The sequence below is a fragment of the Cupressus sempervirens genome, chromosome 10 (genome assembly GCF_028749045.1).
Source record: "Cupressus sempervirens isolate cs-2001-9-10 chromosome 10, ASM2874904v1, whole genome shotgun sequence".
NCBI classification, from domain to species: domain Eukaryota; kingdom Viridiplantae; phylum Streptophyta; class Pinopsida; order Cupressales; family Cupressaceae; genus Cupressus; species Cupressus sempervirens.
Genome location: NC_143127.1, coordinates 957470749 through 957496619, shown reverse-complemented (window position 1 = coordinate 957496619; position 25871 = coordinate 957470749). Strand labels below are relative to the sequence as shown.

The 25871-nt window shown below is 36.3% G+C and overlaps 1 protein-coding gene across 1 annotated transcript in view; it reads right to left on the bottom strand.

Moving 5' to 3' along the window:
* LOC149537155 (uncharacterized) overlaps positions 1-22827 on the bottom strand; it is a 30422-nt gene extending 7595 nt beyond the window's left edge. The window contains exon 1 of the mRNA XM_089807261.1: positions 22694-22827. The gene's annotated coding sequence lies outside the window, so the exon portion shown is untranslated. The remainder of the gene's footprint in view (positions 1-22693) is intronic.
* Positions 22828-25871: the final 3044 nt, after the last annotated feature.

Genomic DNA, 25871 nt, shown 5'->3' with positions numbered 1-25871 from the left:
GATGTGATTTGTTGATAATCACGTGGGCGGCCTTACGCAAATTGTTGAAGATGACTTGGACTTTGGTGGGATGAAGGTGATGGTGGCTCAATTTGCGAAATGTGCGGGTGGCAGATAATGTTGATGGTAGTGATGATGGAGGGTGTGTCTGCCGATGATGATGTTGATGGAAAGCGGTGGTGGTGGAAGGTGAATGGATGAGTTCTTATATTCAACTTACTTCTCTAACTTCTCTCTCTAAACTTCGACTACCCAGCAACTCACTATTCTACTCCTACTCCTATGAATGGAAGGTTAGCAAATGGACGGGGATCGAACCTAATGAGAGCTGACCAGTGGCCTCACTTCCACAGGTGCAATGATTCAAAGGAATAATAAACTAGTTTACCACACAAAGCTTCCCAACCAACCGCTAGGATGCTAGTGGTCTAGTATTGACCCCTATCAAACATTTACCAAAGCTACCATACAATTATCCATCTACTTTAACCTCACTTAAACAACTTCAAATAAAATTTGCTTCAACAACTTGAAAGGAAATCTAAGTGGAAGTAGAAAACATGCAATAATACCCAATGTTCTTAATCAACATTCAAATCGTAATAATGAAAAAGAGAGCAATTTTGGTATTATCTTCACAACAATTTCTCCAACACTTTACAAATGAGAGCAAATGGCCTTATATAGGGGCAAAAAATACAACGGATGGTGGAGATCAAAACAAGATCAACAATCCAGATTGGATCCTCAAAACCCTAATTAGGGTTGCCACCCCATCGGCCAATGAGAAGTTGCCACCTCATCAATCGACCAAAGAAAAAAGTGCAAAAAATGGCAACCAATGAGAAGGCACCAAAATGGTGGCCAATCAAAAAGACACTTGTCCTATTCTAGAAGAAAGGGAAATTGCCACTTGGGCTTACATCAAATGATCTTCTAATATAAATCTTCTCTTTTCTTTCATTTTCTTATCTAAGGCAATGAACTTAGCTAGCCTTTCGTTAACTTCTTCCATAGGAGGACAAAGTGTGCGCTTCGCCCTGAGTTCCACTGACTTCACCACGCTGCTTACTGCTTGTAGCATCTTTTCATGATCCTTCTCATATTCTTTCACAAATCCAATAAGAGCATTGAGAGAGGAAAGGATGCTTAGATGCTTCTTCCTGATGACAACCTTTTCTAGCTCATCCAATCTCGATCCAAGTCTTATCTCATTGATATCCTCTTCTCTGATGTCTTCAAAATCAAGGGCTGCTCCGTTGTCGCTCATCATGGTCGTAATGGAAGTGTCAATGCTTGGGCTGTGATGTGCAACTGCCTTTTGTATATCCTTTTATTGTACCGCCATTGGTATCGGCTATTCGCCTCATTTTCAAGAAGGGTGTTTTGGGCATCATATCCTCTTTGTCTTTCTTAGTGTTTGTCTGCTTGGGATTCTTACTTGCACTAACATCCTCCATACTCGTCGCCCTATTACGGGATGGTAGAGTGGTGGACCAGAAGGCAAGTAGAACCAAAGGAAGCAATCCTTAGACTAGAACGAAAGAGAGAAATCCGCTTAAGGACCCCTTTCAACTCTAAATGATTTGAAATTACCTTTACCAATAGCCAAGGGGGATTGTCCTTCATGTAATATGTCCTTCATTCATATCACGTCCATTGCATCGATATTAGTGTCGGTTATTTGCTTCATTTTCGAGAAGAAGGGTGTTTTGGGCATCATATCCTCTTTGTCTTTTTTAATGTTTGTCCGCTTGGGATTTTTACTTGTACTAACATCCTCCATACTTGTCGCCTTATTATGGGATGGTAGAGTGGTGGACCAGAAGGCAAGTAGAACCAAGGGAAGCAATCCTTAGACTAGAAAAAAAGAAGGATGTTAGCTTAAGGACCCCCTTTCAACTCTAAATGATTATGATTCACCTTAACCAATAATCATACAACGACTTTTTGGAATTAGGACTAGATCTCAAGAACTTCAAATCCACTTGCAAATAAGAAATTTATCATGTAATTCACCTCCAAATAAAATTACCCAACCTAGGGAAAAAATCGCAGCTTCTTGCAAAAATCAGAATTTTATCTCCCACAAAATTCGGCACCCACAAATTTTGGCCTTCCACAAATTTCACCAAGCAAGAAGAGTGCAGATCTGCTCTTGCAAAATCGCCAACACCTTGAGAACAAGAAGTGAGAAGTGAGAAGGAAATGGGAGAGAGGCCTCCTCTTATACCCAACTTTCTTACTCCCCCCAAGCTAGCTGACTTGGACCCTAGGAGAAAGAAAAACAAATAATTAATGCAAAATTATGACCCACAATTAAATATTTGGCTAAATATTAATTTTGCCAAAATGAAAATTGTTTTTTTTAAATTGCCAATTAGTTTCAATTTGCAAAAAGAAATTAAACAATGCCTTAGAGATGTTAAATGCTTCCATTTAATGAGGATTTAGTAATTAATATGTCATTAAAATCGGATTTTGGCTAATCAAAAGCCATTTTTTCAATATTAAATTACCAATTTCATTAAATGGCAAAAAAGTTTTCAAAGCAATTTAATTCATTTAAAGCCAAATTTTGCAATTTTAATTCGAATCAATTTTGCTAAGCAATTTTAGCATTTTAACACAAATAAAATTATTTCTCTAGAGTGTAAAAATCAATTTTGCAATTTGACTTCACCATCACAAAAATTAATTTTCTTCACCAAAAATTAATTAAGATTTTCCAAAAGACCAAGTTTAACAAAATTTTCATTTTTTGAAAACTATCCAAATTTATACAATTATATCCAAATTTTCAAAAGAAAATGTCTAAGTACAAAATTCACAACTTTATCTTGCCAAGAGTCATTCTTTAAAATTTGTTCAGCCTAAGGATGAAATTGTGGCTCTGGAAAATCAAGTTGAAACCGGGTGAAAATAAGCTAAGTCTTTCCCATTGGCTTGAAAGTGTCCAAGGCTCAAAATTCTCGAAAAATCAAAATTGTTGGACAATCCAAAAATTTGCCGAGGTAATCAAAAAAAGGGGGGTCCTCAAAATTTTGGGGCGATGGTGTGAAAACCTCACAACAGTCTCTTCATATTTCCAAACACATGATGCTTTGCATGACATGTCTTTTCATATAATATTATCATAAATATATTTTCTGGCTGTTTACACAATATAGAGGTGTTTTTTCAATAGAATACTCAGAGATAAAGATCTCTATCGCAACTACTGTTGTCAGTAAAAACTATATTATAGTCGACGGGTTGAGTTGGTATCTGAAAAGTCACGTGACAGTTGAGTCAACCCTTCGGGAAGTATAAGTACATCGTCTGAATGGATTTATGGATCATCATTGTAATTGGAATTGCATATGTGCTTATATGAATAAAGTATATGTTATGTGTTACATTCTAATCTATTAATGCAATAAGTATCTGTTTGCCTTGTACGGTAAACATTTGGTGTCATTGCCAATCGAACTTGGTATAGAAGAGGTGTTATGAAGATTAATGCTGAATTTGCTCAATAAGGATAGGAATAAAATAAAAGACAAGGATGAGATACACACAGCATGGGAAGCATTAATACTCACACAAGCAAAGCACAGACAAAAGTTTCAACAACTCACCGACAAGCACTGAAGTGGTGAAGGAGCACAGACAGAGGGAGTGCATTCACCTAGTAGACCCAGGAGTGTCGAGGACTTGCTTGAAGAAACGCGCCAGAGATTGAATTTGGTAGAAGAGATAAGGGAGGAGTTCCTAAACTTGTATATGCCAAGGGTAGAGAATCCAAACAGAAGAGAAGGAACCCGCATAGCTTGAGGTGCTGAAGGAGCACAAGCATGGGGTGAGCTCTTTGTTCTCGATACACCTGACAAACAGATACAAGTAGAGAATCGAATAACTTCGCTTGAAGATCTCTTCACACCGAATAATGTAGTTGTCCAAAGTAAGGCTGTTGTCCAAAGTAGTGTAATTGTACAGAGCAACGCGGGTAATCAGAACAATGCAGGTACTCAAAACAATGTGGGTACGCAAAACAGTGCGGGTGCGCAGCAAGTACCACAGATTCAAAAGAAATTAAAAATGGCAAGACCGAAGGAAAAATTGCTGAAAGTTAATGGCGATGGGACAGCTGATCCAATTAGGCATTGTAAAACATGTGAAACAATCTAGACTGTGAACAATGTAACGTATCAAGATGATTGGGTCCGATAGTTTCCGGCTACCCTACGAGGTGTAGCGATCAATTGGTTTTCAAACACCAATCCGAAGAAGTTGGCTATATGGCCAAACATCAAGAAAGAATTCATAGCAGAGTTCTGACTACTCAGAGATGATAACGAGATAGTAGTGGAAATCTACAGTACCAAGCAAGACAAAAATGAAACAATCCACGTGTATGCTAGGAGGTTGAAGGAGCTCATAGGAAAAATGGAACGCCAACTAGCAAACGGGTTGAAGAAAAGGTGGTTCATCGAAGGGTTATGACCATCATTGCGGAAAAAGATGAAAATTGTACCTCCAGCATCATACGTGGATGCATATAACGGCGCAATGGACTTGTAAAGTGAACAAAAAATGGGTAAAAAGAAGAAAAACATATCATCGGACTCAAAAGATTCATCCTCCGAAGGCAACAGCGACGAGGAGTCAAGTAAGAAGGTTCCGGCACTACAAAAGGACATGTTACATATGATGGAGTTCAAAAACATGAAAAAGAATCCTGGCCAAGCGAGAGAGGGGGAACTGTGGTGTACAGATTGTAAGGAGGGCCACACAAAGGGCTCCTACTTGAAAAAACAATTTTGCGATATTTGCCAAATTGCGAGACATTCCACCAAGGAATGCCCATTCAATATGAAAACGAAGGGACATCAACAAGTACTACTAACACAAAAAGTATCCACCTTGGGAGCAAGAACGAATATGAACAATGATGCAACCTCTGGAGGGTACCGAAACAATATCGACATGGACGGGGCAGCAACAAGAATAATAACAATAATGGGGGCCGAAGCCGGATACAATACGATCCGACTAGACGTCTAATGATAGAATGTCATGTGTGCAACCTTTGGGACACTTCGCTAGAGACTATACTACAAAGGGAACACTGTAGCTGTTGTGCAGATGGTGTGGCCCTGGAGACCATGAGGATTCAAAATGCACTAAGCCTAGGGTGAATTGTTAAGTATAGAAACATGTAATGATGAGGAGACATTAGCCATCACTCGTGTGCAAACGAAAATGTATCCATATCCGAAAGAGAAAAAGAAAAGGTTGCAGTAAGCATGAGCAGAATTAGAAAAAGGAATGGAGGCTAAAAAATCGCAACCGAAGGACACTGTTGGCACCTCAAGGACCCTAGCAGAATAAAATATCATACGACAGGTAATGCAAGTTGAGGTTCCCATGAAGTTGAATGACCACCTTACAATGCCTCAGTTACAGACAACAATCCTGAACATGATACCATCCCCGAAAGCGACGGAAGAGCCAAGAAAAGACACACAAGGTGGACGCGGAATGATCACAGTGGACCCAATGCTACCTGTGCTCACCACAGGAAGACACCCTGCAGTAGTAAAGATGGGTATTATAGGAACCATCCTCACGGACACAATCGTAAATGGAGGGTCAGGAGTGAATGTACTACCGGAAGATACATGGAAGAAGCTGGGGCAACCTATGCTACGGCAATCTACATTTCAACTACTCATCGCCAATCAACACAAGATCAAACCCCTAGAGACTCTGATGGCGCAACCTGTAACCATCAAAACACAACCATTCTTACTCGACTTCATGGTCATACCGTTGAAAAGAAAAGGGTAAGACACCATCCTCGGATGTGGTTGGTTAGTTCAAGCGAAAGTAAAACACGACTGGAAAAAGAACACTTTGTCCATGGAAGGAGGAGGTCGCAGATTTATAATTGACCTACATACATAGGTAGTAGGAGAGGAGGCAGCATTGTCGAATTTCAAAAGCGAAGGCGAAGGAAACGACGAAGGGAAGAAACGAATGGAGCCCAACAAAAAAGGAATATTGAGATTGGAAGGAGGGTCCAATGATGACAATCTAGATTCGGTGAACGGACTACTCCATTGGCAAATGGAGGACTATGAGCTCTTCTCGAGTTGTCACATGTTAGGGGTCAAGAAAGGAAATAAAAGAGAGGAAAATGAATTCCCAAAGGAATATAGAGAAGTGAAGGATAGAGAGGCGCAAATAGACGAAACACCGGCACATACATTTAATGAAGATAAGCCTATTAAATACAAAGAACCCACAGTAAAGACGATAAACTTAGGGGACGAGGCTAACCCAAAAAATATATTTGTGGGAGATGACTGGAATCCAGTTCTAAAAGTGGTAGCGTTTAAAATATTTATGGAATATAAGGATGTTTTTGTGTGGATGTATAAGGACCTGAAAGGGGTACTACCGAAATAATGCATCCACCATATACCACTAATAGGAGCAGTACCCATATGGAAGCGATCGTACCAGATGAACAAAAATTATGCAACAAAGGTTACAGATGAGATTAATCGAATGCTTGAAGCAAGCGTTATTTTTAGGGTACGAGTGAGTGAGTATCACCAATATGATATCTTTGAAAAAGAATACCACTCAGATAAGGACTTGTGTAGACTTTCGATGCTTGAATGCAGTAACGATTAAGGATCCGTTTCTGATACCGTTCACCAACAGTATTTTGGAAGATGTTGTGGAGCATGAAATCTACTCATTCATGGATGGATTTTTTGGATACAACTAGATATCCATCGCAGAAGAAGATAGGTTCAAAACAACTTTCATAGTAGAAGTTGAGGTATATGCCTACAACAGAATGCCATTTGGCCTATGCAACGCTCAAGCATTGTTTCAAAGAATTATCTTCCACATCTTTGATAAGATGTCAGTCGAAAACATCAAAGCAATTTTGGATGATTGGTCAATTTTCAGTGCGAAGGACAAGCATCTGACTGCACTCAAAGAATGCATGGAAAGATGTAGACGAGCAAGACTGGCACTAAACCCGAAGAAGTGTAGATTCATGGTACCACAGAGGAAACTATTGGGACACATCGTGTGCAAAGCAGGATTAAAGACGGATCCTAACAAAGTCCGGGTAATCTTGGAAATGCCACCTTCAACAGATGTGATTGAGGTAAAATCATTTTTGGGACACATAGGATACTACCGAAGGTTCATTAAGAACTTTGTGAAAATATCTTACCTGCTCTACAAACTAACCTGCAAGGGAGAACCTTACAAATGGGATACAGAGAAAAACGAAGCCTTTGAGGAATTGAAAACACACTTAGACACAACACCTATTATGGCTTATCCGAACTAGGACAAGGAATTCCATGTACATGTCGACGCATCGAACTACACAATTGAAGCAACGTTGGCACAAAAAGGTGATCAAGGATTGGACCATCCGATGTACTTTGCAAGTAGACTATTGCCTAAAACAAAAAAGAATTATAGTACAATAGAGTGAGAGGCTATCAAAAATTGCAAAATAAAACTGAGGAAAGCCTAGGAGATGCCAAAATTTTCATTTAACAATGTTTTGGCAATTAATATATCATTAAAATCATCTCTAGCAAGCCAAAATAAATTTTCAATTCTAATTTCTGACTTTTTTCAACATTAAAAAATCTTCTAGACAATATTTCAACCTATTTAATAAGATTTTGCAATTTAATCCACTTTCAGTTTTGCAATGCAATTTTAATTTTTAACCAAAATAAATCATTTCTCTGGCATTCAAAATAGATTTCCTAATTTTAATCTCACTATCAAAAAATTTCTCTCTCCACCAAAAAAAATAAAGATTTTCCAAAACAATTAAATCTAAAAAAATTGATTTTGAAAATGCTCAAGCTTATACAATTATATCAAATTTCCAAAATCCGTCTAAGTATCCTGCCGAATATTGTTCTAATCATCAAAAAAGAAATGTTGTTTTTGAAATTTGTTTGGCCTAAGGATAAAATTACATTTTCCGAAAAATCAAGTTACGACCAGGTGAAAAAGAAATCCAACTACATCCCTCCTGGCCCAAAGGTGTCCAAAGTGTAAAATTTTTAAATTGAGAACTTTTGGACAACTCAAAAAAAATTTGCTAAGGCGATCTAGAAGAAAGGGGGTCCCCAAAATTTTGGCGCAATGATGTGAAAACCTCACAACAATATTGTCATTACATAATTTCGATGCTATTCTAATATTGTTTTCTGAATACAACTGATGCACTCATATATATATTTCATTTAAGAAGTTCACATATTCATATGATTATCGGCATGGCTATAGATGTCGACCATTGTTTATCTCATATGATTATCAGTTTCACTGGAAATCTCAATCCTTAGTTAGCATTATTGTTCATGCAAGTATTATGTGTGAGTTATACACAATAATGAATTGGCGTACATCAAGTCCCTGGATATTAGGCCCTCACACACTTACTCATCATCATCATGATCCCTTATATCATTCTACATAGTATTAGGTGTTGTCAAAAAGTTTTGGTTGCTCACCATAGTCTTGGCACATACCTACCATGGTGCAATAGTTGATTGGAAGAAATTGTTGTTGATTATTGGTGAAACCTCTATGTTTATGCCATTTATGATTTGTTGTTTGCTAGTTACACTACATGATTAGTTTGAACGTAGTGCAAAGTTTAACTTCAATTACTTCATGCTTATTGATGTGCATGTCTTATGGTGTTCAATGGTTCATGTGTATAAGCAATTTGAAAATCATTCACATGACTTAGGGAAATACCACCAAATTTGCATAGTTGTTTCTTTTGCTGAAGCATAAATCGATGTGGTTTCACTAAATCGGCGATAATGTCTTGCACTGTTAGAAGTAGATTATATTCCTAAAATCGTCTCTTTTTGCATTCTATTTCAAACCTCCTCATCTGGATTAGTTGAAGAGCACTACTGCAAATAATTTATTGTTCAAGAAAGTTCATAGGTTCATAAAAGAACAGCTTAAGTCCCTTTGAGTGAACTAGCATATCACATCACTTGTCATGACTCACCCTATGTTATTCCTATTTTCTAACATGTCTTTAGCAACTTTGTTGACTTTTTGACTTGGTTAATTGGACAGGTCAATTAAATTTTGGATATTATTTTAGCATAATACTTAAATCAATTGCTTGCTTTTCCAAACGATGTGAATTTATGTTATATAATTGTGTAAATGATGTCATGATTTCATGTGTTGCATATGACGATGATGTTAGATTAAATTGAATTATTATCATAATAATTCTATGAAAAATATGCATTGTCATTTAAATTGGTTATGATTTATCGAGCACTGGCCTACTAATGTGTCTCTAAGTGTCTCTGTGTGGTTGTAGGAAGAAGGCCAGAGTGTGGTTGAGGTAGAGGAGGCTAGCTCCTCAAAAAGGGATAGGTTTGGATCATTTGATGGCCACACACACCATGTAGCTATAACTACGTTTTTGACTCGGTGGTTTTTTTTCTTCCTTATATCATGTCAAAATTAAATTTTGTCTCTCCCTTTATCTCAAGATAATGTCGAATGATAAAATAGGAATTTATTTTACTTTTCTCCTCTTGATTGAAGTAGAAAAGTAAATATGGAAAATGCATTAATCTAAATGTAATGTAGAAAATTCAATCTCTATTGTGAATTTTTGACAAGATGTGTATGACAAATTTACAATTCTTTTTCTTATTTTTCATTTTTTTAAACCATATTACAAGAGTGAGTGTTTTTCTTTAGAATCATCAACGTATATGGTAAGCATTTATGTGAGTTTTCTTCATTCAACATAAATATAAAGGAATATTCAATTATCATTTAAATTTTATAGCTCAAATATGAAAGTCAAAAAGAACTACACAAAAGTTTTAATAATTAATTCTAAATTCTTTAATATTTATATATGGTTATAATGGATAGAACAATTTAAAAAGAAATTAGCTTCTTATGAAATAGAAATTGTAAATTTGGGGTAAACAATCAATTATATTGCTGTGCTATGACCTGACAAATCTATTAAAAAAAACGTTACAGTAATCCATAGAGTGAGGAATTAAAACTCTGACAATTTTCTGCTGACCATTTTCCCTCATTCCATTTCTGGCTGTATGCCCAAAGAGAGAGAATAATTTACCAGTTAATGATAAAAAGAGGAAAAAGCCGGATAGACGTCATGCACGAAAGAAGTGGAAATATGTAGCTGTATATGCCAAAAGGAAAAACAAAAACAGAAACAAAAGGTGCTGGGCAATAAATACTGAGAATTTTATTGGTTTGGGGTAAATCATTGTCATTCTAATTGGGGGCTTGCAGCTGAGGGTCTCCCACCTTTGCTCTTTTTTATTGTTCTTTGATCACGGTATGTCTCATGCCCAGTATTTGCTCATTGTTTTTTATAATGTATGCTCTGTGTGAAATCTCTGTTTTCAAATGCTAAACACACTTGTTTGCCTTGTGTAGATTTAACTATCTAGCTCTGAAATTTGTATTTTTCTTTATGAAATCCTTGTACCCTATCGTTGCCTTGGATTGGGTTTGAGTTGTTTTGTTATACTGGATAAAAACTGTCTTAAATTGTCTCCTGGCAGCATGCTAGTAGTGTAGTCATCCGCAGCTGATAATTGTGCTTGTTCTTGGTTCAATGTTCCATTCTTTTTCAAATATTCATGCCACCAAACACACAAGCAGTATCATGATTTTCTTCTTTCAATTTGTTCATCCCCTCATTTAGTACTGGGCGCATGCAAATTCCCCTGCGCAGCTGCAACAAACGAGCAAAATCCTTCTGGTTTTATATATTTTTCAAGCAATTGAAAGAACCTGATCACCCTAGGGCAATGCACCTTTGGGGTGGGATTTAGTTTATTTTCTGTCTTAAAATTACAGCTGATTGCTATTATTAGAAGCTCATTTTCAAAAGAGGAACCTTGTTATGACCACTCCAGCATAGCATTAGTGTAGCATCTCCCAAGTTCTTCACCTGTGGCAAGTCTAGTTCAAGCCTAAACAACTGCTGCTGTTGTTGTCGATAAAGTTATAAAATAGCTGACGGGTAGATTAGCATGTAGTCGGTAATTATTATGTAGCCGACGAGTAGAATTAATTATATCCAAATGGGCGCGACGGTTGAGTCACCCCTTCGGGAAGGTATATGTATACTGACCGAAATGGACTTTGGATCATGGTTGTAATCATCATTGGAAGCACTATGTAATCTCTTTGGCATATATGCGAATAATAAAAGGAGTATTGTTGTGTCACATGTTCTTGTCTATTGTCTGTATGCTGCGTTACAGTGTTTTAAGTGCCTCCACCGTACAGCAAAGTGAGATCACCTGGCAAATACCGTACGATCAATAAGCCTAAGGCAGAGATCACCCTACGGCAATTTCACTTCGTATGTTGAACACTGTACCCCTGTACAGTAATGACACCGTACGGCTTGTCTGGAGAGATTAGCCTGAAGTGAATGAAGAAGACCGTACACTATACACGAATCCGAGGCATTGGTAGACACCGTATGGTAGGAAAAAAGAGGGCAAGTAAATAACAAAGTCCGTACGATGAAGAAGAAACAGAAGGAAACCAAGGAAAAGCACGACCAATAGAGATTAAAACAAGGACCGTACGATGTACGATAAAGGAAGGAAAGTTTGAGGCAAGATAAAACAAGGGCTATACGACATAAGGCGTACTGAGAAAGAGATCATGTGCACGTTTCAGTAAAGAGGAGACTAGTGTACGGCTGTTGGCTGTTCGTACGACCAGCCTAGGAGAGAGTGAAAGGTGCACTATATGGACGGCTTGGGAAAGGGAGGGACACGCCGTACGGCTGTGAATAAACACCGTACGACCAAGCCAGCTATAGTACCGTGCGGCCATGAAGAAGAGTGATAAGAGAGGTTCTAAATTAAAAAAACGATGACAAATCAAAACAATTCAAAATGAGTAACGTATGATACTGAAGGGAAGGGAAAGGCATCAAAGGTAGTAAAACATAAGTGGTTGTCAAAAATAGCGTGGGATCGGAAGAAAATCACAAAAATGGTGTGTTCCATGGAGTTTTGTGTGGGTGGCGCTGCCCCTCGACCCCGCTAGAGGCGTTGCCCCCTAGACCCCCAGTCGCTTCAGTTTTCAGTCGTGGGAAGTATGAGCAGTTGATGAGACCTGGAGTCATTGCAAGCATAGAGTGGTTGTATACCAAAGGTGGAGAGAACAATAGAGCAAGCCTTTCAAGAGGGGTGATACGCTTTGAGACACTTGGAGTAGGTGTTGGACGTGAAGCTGTCTTGATGGATGCATAGAGAGCTTGGGAGGAGTTGATCATCTAGTTGAAGGCAGGATAGCGACACTTGGCTCAATGTACCCAGGAGTTGGAAGCACAGGAGGCGGCACAAGTGGATATTTTGTAATTGTCGTCTGGAGACGACTTTTCTTTTTTGGGGGGATGATATTGTCAGTAAAGTTATAAAATAGCTGACGGGTAGATTAGCATGTAGTCGGCAATTATTATGTAGCCAACAAGTAGAATTAATTATATCCGAATGGGCGCAACAGTTGAGTCACCCCTTTGGGAAGGTATATGTATACCGTCCGAAATGGACTTTGGATCATGGTTGTAATCATCATTGGAAGCACTATGTAATCTCTTCGGCATATATGCGAATAATAAAAAGAGTACTGTTGTGTTACATGTTCTTGTCTATTGTTTGTATGCTTTAAACTATTTACCTCATATGGTAAACAGCTGTTAGGAAACATCAACGAAATTGCATTTGTCTTCTCTCAACTGCCGCCGCCTAGAGTTTTTTTATTATTCATTCTTCTCCTGCTAATTTAACATTGGGGTTTAGTTTTGCTGGCAAAACCTTGTCCTTCCTTGCTCAGGCCGTGCTCTATCATTACCATAATATAGAAGGAGAGACAGATCTGAATTCTTCCATTATTTATAAGCCACTGGATGTGTCTGGTTTTATTATGTATATCTTAAATTTTCGTGAGGGTGATTTAATCCTTTACACTACTGCAGGTCTGGTCTTTAAGCTTCGGGCACACAGAACAAAGTGCTTTATTTGTTTTAAATTGTTTTCTTTTTGACATGAGATACAATCTGCACTCAACTGATCACTTACTGGCGTCTTAAATTACTAACAGACCTATGTGTATCTATGCTTATAACTTAAACTTGAATTGTTATAGGATTAGTTTTGTTTGTATATATAAAAATATATATTTAGATAAAGAGGTTGCTGTAAACAGTTACTTATTTTGCTCCCTAATGCTAAATGTTTGCTAGAATGAGAATGCATTTAGATGGGTTATCTCTTATTAATAAATTTTCTGCATATTTATATTCCCTTTTATACATCTGATCTACCTCGTAGTCATGATGATGGATTTACTCAGTGCTAGTAAGTAGATAAAATGACAGATCTAGAAATGTGATAAATTAATAGTGTTCAGATTTAAGTAGTAGGAATTGACTATTTACGAGATGTGATTTCTTCTTGGAATTTTCATGTATTCAGCAATGCTTGTAGAATAATGTTTTTTTTGGTGAAAATGTTTCTTCTTGCCTATGTGCGTCGTCTGGTACTATCATGGGAGGGTACTGAGTGTGGAACAACAGGAAAGGGTAGAATGAGAAGGTTGTACTGTTTCTTCTATCTGTCAGTGTAAATCTGGTTTTCAAGTGCTTTGCCCAAAGCTATTTCTGCATATGTATATCTTATATGCTTGGTTATTTTGTTTCATCTCCCTGCCACATCCATGATTATATTCTACATGTTAGGCATATGTTCTATTGTAGTTAGTTTCACAGCTGTGCCAGATCCATCCGATCCGCTTGTTCCAAGTTGCTATGCTTCTCGGGTAGGGTCAGGGAGTTCTTCATGTCAGGAAAGACCCTGGGAGAGCTAACCACTTCGTGGCTGGGCAGTAAAAGCATCTGGGTCACACCCCCGCCTTGAGTAGCAGATGGACAAATGTTCGAGGGCCCATGAGACAGACTTGCAGATGGATAGTTGTCTGAGGACATCTTATGTATCATGTTCATGCTGTACTTTATATTTGATGTATTCATCCATGTATCATTATCATATTGTTTTTGAGAGATGCTTGACAAGTAGGTCAGCATCAGTTGTACAATGTGAAGTGTTATGCTATGACATTTGTGTTAATATTTTCTCTTAATTTCCAATTTATGACTTACTCATCTATTATATAATTCTTGTTGACTAGTCAGATTTGGGTATTATCACTTTGTTGTATATGTGATCTTTTCCACATTTTCTAGTTACTGATGATGTGGCATGCTTAGTAGGATAGCAATCCCTACATCATTCCTCTAAGTTGCATCCAACATCAAGTCGCAAGTACACAATGTAAACCTTATGGCTACTTGATTTGATCACACATTGTTATATTGTTTAGCATTTGAAGTTTCTTTGTTCAAGAGAGGACAGAATACTTAGTATTGTATTCCACATGTGGGAGTGTCACAAAACACCCATCAACACAACCATACACTTAATTCAATCAATATCAAGTTATCAATGCTTTGTAAGCTAACTCTCAGCTTTTAATTTCTCCTCCCTCTCAAATTCAAATTGAAAGAATTCTCACTCAATTCTAGTCATTTATTCTAAAACAATCTCACCCTCCATTTACCCTTGTCAAATCTATAAATCTTTCATTCCTCAAACCTTTTCCAAGTGTGGGAGTTGGAGTCAAAGCTAGACTATGCTATTGTAACTCTAGAGCAACTACATTCATTCTCTCCAACGTCAAATCTCAGGTGCATGTATGGGATCAAGAGGGTGCTGGTAAGAACATTCATTATCTTTTACCATTTGGCTTACATACTCTTTGTTTTAATGGAAGAGTACCTTGACATAAAATAGGAATTTTGCATTGTGCATTGTCCTATTGTTTCATTCTATACTTAATGTACACAAGTTTCACAAACAACCAATCTTTGTTAGTTTCCATCATCCATGGCTGCCTCAATACCTGATTCCTATCTCAAGGTCTAGGAAACATTCATGAGGAAATATTTACACACAACAGTGCTAAAATTGCCTTTTTCTGCATAGTCAGTTCTCCAGCATTGACTTCATAATGATTTTTGGTTATATTTGGGAAACATGTAAAAAAATAATCAACCAAAGAGTTATTTACTTAGAACAAGAAATCTAGTTTCATCACCTCAATCATTTCTCCAAGCTTAAAATGTCCATTATTCTAAATTTCTAGGTAATAGGTAATATTGTAGGTCACAGCCTAGAAAGCATGAAGAATAGAACTGCCACCATCTCTCTTTAGAAAAAAAAGGGACTGGTTCACTTTATGCCTTCTCCTTCTCCACATATTCATATGTAAGGATATATATATAAATACGCATGCATGTCTATGCGTAGACAATATACATTCAAATAAGAGTATGCATATATTTGCAATATGTATGTGTATATACAACTATATATGTGTGTAAGTAGACAAAAATATTGAGTGTGTTTATATGTGTGAGTGCGCATTTGCAATACGTATGTGTATACACAACTATATATGTGTGTAAGTAGACAAACATATTGTGTGTGTGTTTATATGGTGTGTGCACGCATTTGTGTATATGTGTAGTTTATTCATTTACAACTATATATTTGTGTGAGTGCGCATTTGCAATACGTATGTGTATACACAACTATATATGTGTGTAAGTAGACAAACATATTGTGTGTGTGTTTATATGGTGTGTGCACGCATTTGTGTATATGTGTAGTTTATTCATTTACAACTATATATTTATTTGTGTATATGTGTAGTTTATTTATGGGAATGCCTTGAAGCCAAATCATTGTATGTAAATTTAACTGTGCAATTTTCTTCAGACATCTTGCTAACAATAACACCCTGCCATACAGATGTATTATATCGAATTCATATCTTGAAACACTTGTACACAACGCATTGTTCAAAACAGTGACATTTTCTGACAATTTTGTTGTTTGGACTCTCTACAACTGTAGTCAGCCTCCCGAGTGGGCCTTCCTACTACCGGAAGGTCGTCCCCACTGCATTTGATTCCTTTAAACCCTGCCAGGCTGTTTTTGCCAGCCTTTTATGGGCTTTTCCAATCATTTTAATGGCATTCCCAAGACAACCGCTGGTGGAAGAGACTCCAAATCGAAGTCATCCAAAGAAGTAGTTGCACGCAAGCTCTCCATTCCTGATGGTGCGTGCTTCTTCAAGCAACTCAAATAGAACCATTCTAGCCCTCATCAACAGAGAAGGGAGGTAGGATTTCAGACACTGGCTCTTTTGTTATCAAACCAAATGCATCTATGGCTATAGCAATAGATACTAAGAAGAATAAGCTTAGGAAGTCTACAATATTCTTGGATGCTCAATATCTGGGGGGTTTTCCGTCAAGAAAATTCATGAATGACTGGATTCATAATGTATAGAGTAAGAAATTTGATTATCATTTTCCATAATTTTGTTTGATTCAACGTGGCTTGTTCCTAGTTTTTTTTGTTAACCCTAACCATCAAAAGAAAATTGTGACCAAACAATACTAGAAGATTGGTCCTTGTATGTTTGTGCCCAACCCTAGTCACCAGATACAATCTGTGATGAAATTTTGGCCTTGTTGTGCCCTAGATCGCTGACACTGGGAAAAGTTCCCCCTTTCCTTTGGAATTTCATTCCCCAAGCATTGTCTCCAATTGGAATGGTTGTAAGGGTCAACCATATAGATAATCTCCTTCCCCACACAGATGCTCATCTTTTGATCTCCATCAACCCTGGGATAGATCTCTCTAAAGAAAATACATTTGATATTAATGACCAATCTTTTTCATGCCCCATCACCTTCCTTGGAGACTTGAATGCATGCTTTTTATGCAAAAGAGAGGGGTATAGGAGAAAGGAATGTCCACTCATTATATCTACAGGTGACCTGAAGCCATCAAAGAGTATCCCTAAACTCCCACATTCTGCTAACCCTAATCGCACTCCTACGACTTCCAACCAGCAACTGTAAGCAAAGTTAGATGTTTTGCAAGCCAAATTTGTGGAGGATGGCAAGAATAATGATGATGTTCCCTCCTCTCAACCCCCGATTATCTGCAATTTGCCTGAGATTGAATCCATTAATTTTGGTCTCAAGCCAACCATGCATAAACCTAAGCACAGAACTTTGAATGCTCGACAATTGGCTCTCAAAAAATTTGAAGATTGTTAGTCTCCAAGAACAAACCTAAATCTGTTACTAGCGGCAATCTCAATATGGGTTTAAATTCCTCCCTCCCAATAGATGAGATGGGAGGAAGGGTAGGCTTAACACCCCACGGATGGTAGTGCATCCTAAGGAGGGGGAGATAGTTGAAAAACAATATGAAGATTGCTCAAGCAAAGGAAACAGTAACAACTTAGATGAGTTGCAAGAAACTTATAGAGGACAAAATAGTCTCAAATTTTGAAGCCATTGTTATTCTTGCCAAGTCACTCTCTAGCCATCCAGATGTGCTCCCACAAGTGGATTTGGATAACCCCCTCCTATGCCTATCCCACCCACTATGAGGAGGTGGAGAATCCGTCAATAGGAATGGAGAGGATAGGATGAACATTGATGAGCACTTACCTAAAGAAGTTGACCAGTTTGTTTTCAAAGCCCAGAGGAGGTGGAGAAAGACTAGAAAGAATAGCATTCTAGAAAAAAGTGGATGAAAAGAATGAGGAACGAGACAAAATTATTAGAAAAAGAGGATGACCCCCAAGCTCCACAAACACCACTAAGGAAAATAAGAACCAAAATAAGCAATTGCCTAATTGCTTCGAGAATTTTAGAACATCAAAAGACCAAATCGATTAACCTATATCTTGATGGAGTTTAATTTAGCTTCCCAGAAAGTAAGGGGACTAGAATCCCCAAATAGAAAATATAAAATTAGAAGATTCCTCCTCTTGAATTAAGAGATTGATATATTAATGCTACAAGAAGTGAAAGTTGTTGGATTTGGCCTTGACATTGCCCTTAAGTGTATATGGCGAGATACTAAAGCATTCGCTACATCTCGTGCCAAAGGAAAGGAGGAGGAGCCATTTCAGTTGGCCTAAACTGAAGTAACAATATATTGGAGTGGGGAACCTCACCTTGCAATAGGGCAATGTGGATCAAATGCCAGGAGAGTGAGAGGGAGTTTGGTATATGCAATTCATATGCCCCTAATGATCATAGAGAGAGGATTGGGCTATGGAAATGGATGAGTGTATTGTCAAATATACCATGGATCCTTGGAGACGATTTCAATATGGTAGTATCAGCAAGTGATTAAAGCGGGAGGTAACAGATTCGAGTGGAAAGGATATGAGAGCTTCTACAGGCACAAAATGGTGAACAAATTGAAGATCAGAGATCCCTTGGAAGGAGCAAAGGAAGAGCACAAGGGTATTTGGTTCACTTGGTCTAACTATCAAGCCAGCGGTAGAAGAATTTTCTACATACTAGATCATATCTATGCCAGTAGAGATACACTTGGATTTGTTATGGACCCTCATGGTGAGCCAATAAGTAACCCCCTACTCCATGCCTGATCATCATCCTTTTGCAGCTTGTATCTCTTTTATTGGTTCTCCTGATAGAGATCAAGGTATTAATGATAGCTTTTGTCTTAATACCTCCCTACTAGGAGACGAAGATGTTGATGCAGTGGTTAACATTGTGAGATGGTTCAATAACAGTATAGGATTTAAGAGCTCCACGATTAAAGCCTGGGATCAAAAGGTGAAATTTTGGAAAACATTGTTTCAGACAGTTGGGAAAAAAAGGCCATGGATGGGAAGAAAGAAGAATTCGAACTTCAGAATGAGATCCTACAAGCAGAAGCTACTCTCAAAACAGTCCTGAGAGGTTGGGAGCATACAAAAGGGTTGTTGGAGCAAGGGATGCTCTTAGAAAGATCTGGTCTCATCGCATTCAGGGTACTAGAACTAGAGCAAGACTTACTCGGGTTAGTCTAGGTGATTTGGGTTCCAAATATTTCTTTAACATCCTAAAATCAAAAGAAGCTAGAGTTGGAATTGATTCCATTAGAGAAGAGGATAGGGAGTTGAGGGATCATAAAGACATTCTGCAAGCCTTTGCAAATTACCATAATAACCTCTTTTAGCTCTGGAGACATACGAGACAACATGGAGGCTGCTAGATCTAGCATTGCAGGCTGCATTCCAAGGAAACTGGAACTGAAGGATGTTTTGGAAATGGACAAAGCAATCTTAGATGCAGAGGTTACCAAGGCCATAGAGAGCATTAATAATGATAAAGCACCTGACCCAGACGACCTTCCCATTGAATATGACAATGAGTGGATTGGCAGAGAACTATTGTATGTGTATAATGAAGCATTTACAAGGAGTTCCTTAGGGGCAAATATAAATGTTGGTGTGACTAAACTAATTCCCAAAGATGGAGATAAGAGCCATATCAAAAACTAGAGACCAATCACATTCTTGAATGTATCCAACAAGATCTTGACCAAGATCTTGGCATCTAGATTGGAAGACATTTTACCCAAAATCATTAACCATACCCAAACCGAATCTGTAAAGGGGACATACATTTTGAAAAACTTATATCATGTTGGAAAGCACTAGATTGGGCAAGGGAATCTAATCAGCAAGCTTGCATGGTGCTTCTTGATTATGAGAAAGCCTATGGAAGAATAGAGTGGAGATCTATAACCATGATGATGAAGCAATTGGAATTCCCAGAATTTTATTGTAGTATGATTCAAAATTTATTTAATGATGCAAATGCTAGTGTGGAGATTAATGGTTTCAAATCTAAGCCCTTCACTCTATCTAGATCCATAAGGTAGGGATGCCCCTTAGCACCTGACCTATTTGTCATTGCAGTTGATGCATTAGGATGTATATTAAGAGAACAATATCTTTCCAAGAGTGGGAGGTATATCCCTACCTAATGGAGATGAAGTATATAATGCTTAGTTTGTGGACGACACAACTATCAATATTGTGATGGAAGAAGAAAATGTTAGAAATTTAATGGTGAAACTGGATCTATTTTGCATGGGATCTAGACGTAAGGTGTCTTTACCGAAGTCTATTATGTTGGGGTGGCAAGGACATCCCCCCCCACATGGTGTGCCCAGTATGGTTTTGCTGTGGGGGGGGCAAATCATATTGTTAAGTATTTAGGGATCCCCTTCTCAGTTAACCCAAATCTCAGGGAGATGTGGAGTTGGGTTAAGAATAAACTAGACAAGAAATTCAGCAAATGGAACACTAGGTATTTATCTCTAGCAAGGAGGGTACAAGTATTTCAAAAAATCCTCTCCTCATATACTATCTATTATGCTTGCATGGATGTTTAGCCAAAGTCAAATCAAATACTTTCAAAAACTGATAAGAGACTTTGTCTAGTCAGATGGAAGGGTAACAATAAGGCCCATGCAGTCAAATGGCAGTGGTGCACATTGAATAAATCATTGGGAGGACTGGGACTTAAAGATCTAAAATTACAAGGCGTCTCTTTGGCTGTTAAATGGATTGCAATGAGCCATGGAAAAAATGGGTAAGAAACAATATTGCAAGGCAGCACCCAGCAAAGGATTCTTTTTGGAAAGGTTTGCATATCACTGATCTCCTTTCTGGCAAATCTGCAATTAAGGTTAAAGGATCTAATATACTTAAAGCAGTTTGGAAGAGCTGGGAAATGGTAAAGATGCATGTCACAAACAATGAACCAGTTAGCAAAGACAATAAAATTTGTGGTGAGAAGTCAATATGGTGGAACCTTAGGCATGATGAGAAGCCTCTTGCACTCATTCAGGGACGTTCTGCAAAAAATGGCCCAATATGTGCATTAACACATTTGAGGATATCATGGAAAATGGCAGTCTTATCAGCTGGGATAACCTTTGTAACAGATTTGATATCCCTTACACTCATAGAAGAACCTATGCTTTGATTAAGGGTGCTCGTGAGCCCCTACTCTTACCAAGAGCAAATTAAATGGATGAATATAGGATTTCCTCCTTATCTTAGAGTGATGGCACACCTTTTCCCTGCACTAAAGCCAAACTGATCTATAACCTGCTTATCTACAGCCACGTCAGTCTTGACCATCTCAAATCTATCTGGAACCTTAACCTGAGCCTCAAAGAATGGAAGATTACTGTTGAAAACCTTTAGCATCGACCTGTGGAGCCTAAGAAATTAGACTTCTTCTGGCATCTCCTTCTGCACAAGTTGCCTGTAGTTAAGCCTGATAGGGATATCAATGTATGTTCTTGTTGCAGGAAGCCTGAAAGCATTATCCATATTCTTTTTGACTGTGTATGTTTACCAGGGAGATCTGGGCCATGTTTGGTTTCTAGCTAGGTCGGAATTTTAATTTCAGTTATGTTTATTATGGTAAAACCTTGAGTGCCAAGGATAGTTGCAACTTCTTTTGGTCTGTTCTATCGGTTGAAATTCTATGGCTAATTTGGGAAAAAAGGAACGTAACATATTTGCTGGTGTTTTTAGAAATCTTACTGGGTCTCTTTGGAGACTCACATACCATAACATTTCAATAAAGGTCACACTGGTATTGAAGATTGATGAGAAGAACTTCGTGGACCTACTGAGTGATGGTGCTGCTCTAATACTAAAGAATGAGATCACATTTGGAAATTTGCAGAGATGGACACGGCAACGCCCCCTCCATTCAAACAGGCACTACGGAGAACCAAAGATCAAATCCAGGAGATCCTCACAAGGGAAAGCAATAGAAGGCCCCCGGTTGCTGCAGTTCAGTGGCTATCCTTCCGCATGTGATGGTGACTATATTTTACCCTGGCCCCCAGGGTTGGATTGCTAAAGTATCCAGTGATGCTCTAATTGGTTAATTGCAGATGTAATCATGTGTTATGTTGAAACTATTTGGTGAAACTGATTGTGTTACTATTTTTGTAATGTAAAAACTATACGAGGAAGCTGAAACGACTCAGATATATCTGGTTAATGGTGGCTCTGATATACTAACAGTTGCAGAGAATGTAATTTTTTTGATAAATTGTACTCTATAGGAAAAAATAAATTTGTACACGCAAGGGCATTGCCACTTCCGTTATTTGACTGAGATTGCCGTTCTCATTAAAATGTGACTAGAACTTAGATATTAATTTTCGGACACAACAAATTTATGCAGCTCAACAATTCCATTTCGATTCCAAAAATTAATCAATCGCCCAATTTCATGCTATGATAAAACCATACAAATTTGACAATACGTTGAATTTCTATTTCAATCTGGTTGTGCACCGTTTATTCAAAATTCATTAATTGCGCTAACTTAGATCGTACTTACCAAAGTAACAACTTTTAAGAATTTCAGAACTCAAATATTCATCAGGAATTCGCAATTCAACATTTAATTTCCGATTTTCTAGCTTTTAATTTCCCACTATCTCGTATTTCAGAGTTCTATTCATCACAATTTTCAAGAAACTGCTTTAATAAATATATTTGCTGAGTGTAACCCTAATTCAAAGGATATTGAATCACCTGACAATGTAATGAAACATAATATTGCAATTGCTCGAATTTTCACAGCGACGTGATAAGAAAATCGTGTACATACCTGTGTCTGTACAGCCCTTCAAAAGACTTCCACTGCGATGAGGATTAATGGTGTTTAAAGTATATATATATGTCCTCCCTTCAAACAGATGGTTTGGAAGTAAATAGAATTAATTTTTATATTATATCTCAATTAGTAAACTTGGAGAACAAGTTTTCCGCTTTTCAAATGGGAGATGTTTAACTTATGTTTGTTTAAATTTAGATTTTATATTATATTGGGAGTTTGAATTATATGAAATTATAAGTTATAAATATTTATTTTCACATGGAAAAATATCAATAATTATTTAAATTAAATATGATATTAAACAATTTTACTATAGGAAATTTAAAATTAGAAGTTAAAACTAAAACTATTTAATTAAAAGAATATAATATACATAATTAATTAACATTATTATTTTCTTACTATTGTATTCATATAAGTAATTTAGCCGATAGGCTATTTGTGCGAACTTTGTTCTGGAAAATTAAATATTTGACGAAAAATTTGCAAGAGTTGGGCCAGAAAATTGAAAATTAGCTAATGTTGTGAACCTATTCAGTTGACTTTTGATTTTTAAAATTGATTTAGATTTTAGTTTTTTAATTTTGTTTTACATTAGTTTAAATTTTTCTTTAAATATTATTTTTAAGTTTTTATAATTTATTTAGTCAATAGAATATTTATTAAAATATTACTTTTTTGTATTTCTCTTATTAATTTTTCATAATAGGATTTTTGATGGGTTTTTTGAAATGGTTATTTTTTCCATATTTGATAAATTTAATTTAAATAAATAATATTTATTAATCTATTTAAAAGATTTTAGTAAATACTATGTTATTTAAATTAAAAATTATTAATAATCTAATTTGTTCACATAAGATTATAATTTAAATATCCACTTTTAACTATTGTTTTTCTTTTCTTATTTATTTAATAAATAATTACTTGTGATCTCCACATTATATTATGTTGTGATCTCTATTTATTAAACTTTTGATTTTTTAAATCGATTTAGGTTTTAATTTTTTAAATTATTTTAAATCGATTTAGGTTTTGGTTTTTTAAATCGATTTTTTAAATTACTTTAAATTATTATTTTTTATTAGTTTAGTTTTTTCTTTAAATATTGTTTTTTCAGTTTCTATAATTTATTTAGTCAATAGAATATTTGTTAGAGATGTCGCTATTTTTCTTTTTCTTTTTCTTTTTTGTATTTCTCTTATTAATTTTTTCATAATAAATTTTTTTATGGGGTTTTTTTTAAATGATTTTTTTTTCATATTTGACAAATTAAATTTAATTGTAAAATATTGAAATTATTGAACACGTTTCTCAAGCAATATTCAAATTTCTTAAATATTGTAAATTTTATATATATGTTTTAATCTTCAACTTTTTATTTTTTGTATTTTCATTGTTAAAAAATTATATTTACATTATTTAATGTTCATTCTACATTTTTCTCTTAAATCTCATCTCCTATCGGCGCACTCGTTGCATGTACAAAAGCATGTGACTACTAGTTAAGGAAGTTTTTTTTAAAATGTGAAATGATATTTAGATAATGTGTAAGTGATATTACTTTCATAAAATAAATAAATGTTCAAGGAGCATTAGATAACTCTTTTGTTTTTAATTAAAGTTAGAAATATTGTAATTAGGGATAGTTCTTTTTTAAAACATTATAGACAAATAGTTTATTAATTGTGAACGAAATATAAATGGAGTATTATAATGAGGATCTTAGTCATAATAGTGAATTGTGTATGTTTTGGATCATTTAATATCTTAGATGAGCACAATATCTATAGGTGTTTGTGGGAACAAAAAAGATCAACTTGTGTGATAAGTAAACTATCTAGTATATATACTATTTCAAATCAATATTTTATTCAAATGAAAGAATTTACCTAGGATCTAGGGTTGCAAATCTACTAACAATATTGGTTGTGACATATGTGAGAACAACCCACAAATAAAATTCCAACCATTGCATTGATGGCTTGGATGGGTTGTCTTCCTTTTTTTCATTAAAGTAAATGTAAACTTGTACCTTCAAGATGAATAGTTAATATTGGTTGGGAATAAAATGATTAGGTTGATGCATTTGGTCTTATTGAGATGAACATTCTAGAAAAAAAACTTTGTTTTCAAACACCTATTATTGCAAAACCATTAAGAAATCAAAGATGATATAAACTACTGACTTTTTGATGCAGGAGCATCCTGCGTGTAAGAGCAATCTTGCATTGCCCAAAAATATTTTATTTTTTGTCTTTTCTATTTTAATAAGGACTAGATAGGTTGGTTACTATTTATGGGAACTTGCTATTTTTAGTAAGTTTGTCATACGAGCTCAAAACGTTCTCATTTTCTACATGAAGGTTCATTTTAGAGTTATAAGCCTACCATAAAAATCGCATTGCTTCAGCTTAAGTATCGGAGAAGTTATCACGGATTTTTAGTGGAAATATTTGCAGAAAAATCTTCAGGCTCACTGTTGGAGGCCTTAGAGTGCCCAGATGAGGTCCAAAAACTCAACGAAAGGGCACTTGTGTCATACAAGTGCTTGCGCCATTTTGAGCCTATAGTTTAGGAGCTAGCATTTTCAAAAAGTGGTTATAATAGCCAATCGAAGCAACAATTTATGAGTTATGGCCTTTCAAAGTTGGGCTACCCGAAAATCTAAAATAATTGTCAAAGATGTATTTGACCAACTTTACATGTTTTGTTAGGGTTTGTTAGCCCTAGGTTTTAAGTTTCAATGTCTAGAACCTTCCTGGGCAGCATAAAATTGCCTATTTAAGAAAGGCTCGAACATTGTCTAGAACAACTCTGGGTGATAGTTTATAGCTTGTCTTGCAAATTATTGTAATGAAAGCACCATGTGGGTTAGCATGTTGTACTTCTGAATTCTGTAATTTCGCATTTGCGGTGCATATAAGAAGTTCATATTTTTGTTCTCACATTTTTTGTTGTTTCTTTGTTTTCATTTATGATTTATGGTATTAAGGGGAGCACCCTTCATCACTTTTAGCCTTTGGTTTGTAGTTTTTAAATATATATTTTTATTAGAAAAAAATGGAATTGATTTGCATCCATTTTCCTTTCTCCTTAGCAAAGTAATTTGTATTAAAAAATAACATTTTTAAAGACTGACATTTTCTTTTTCAAGCATAACATTTTT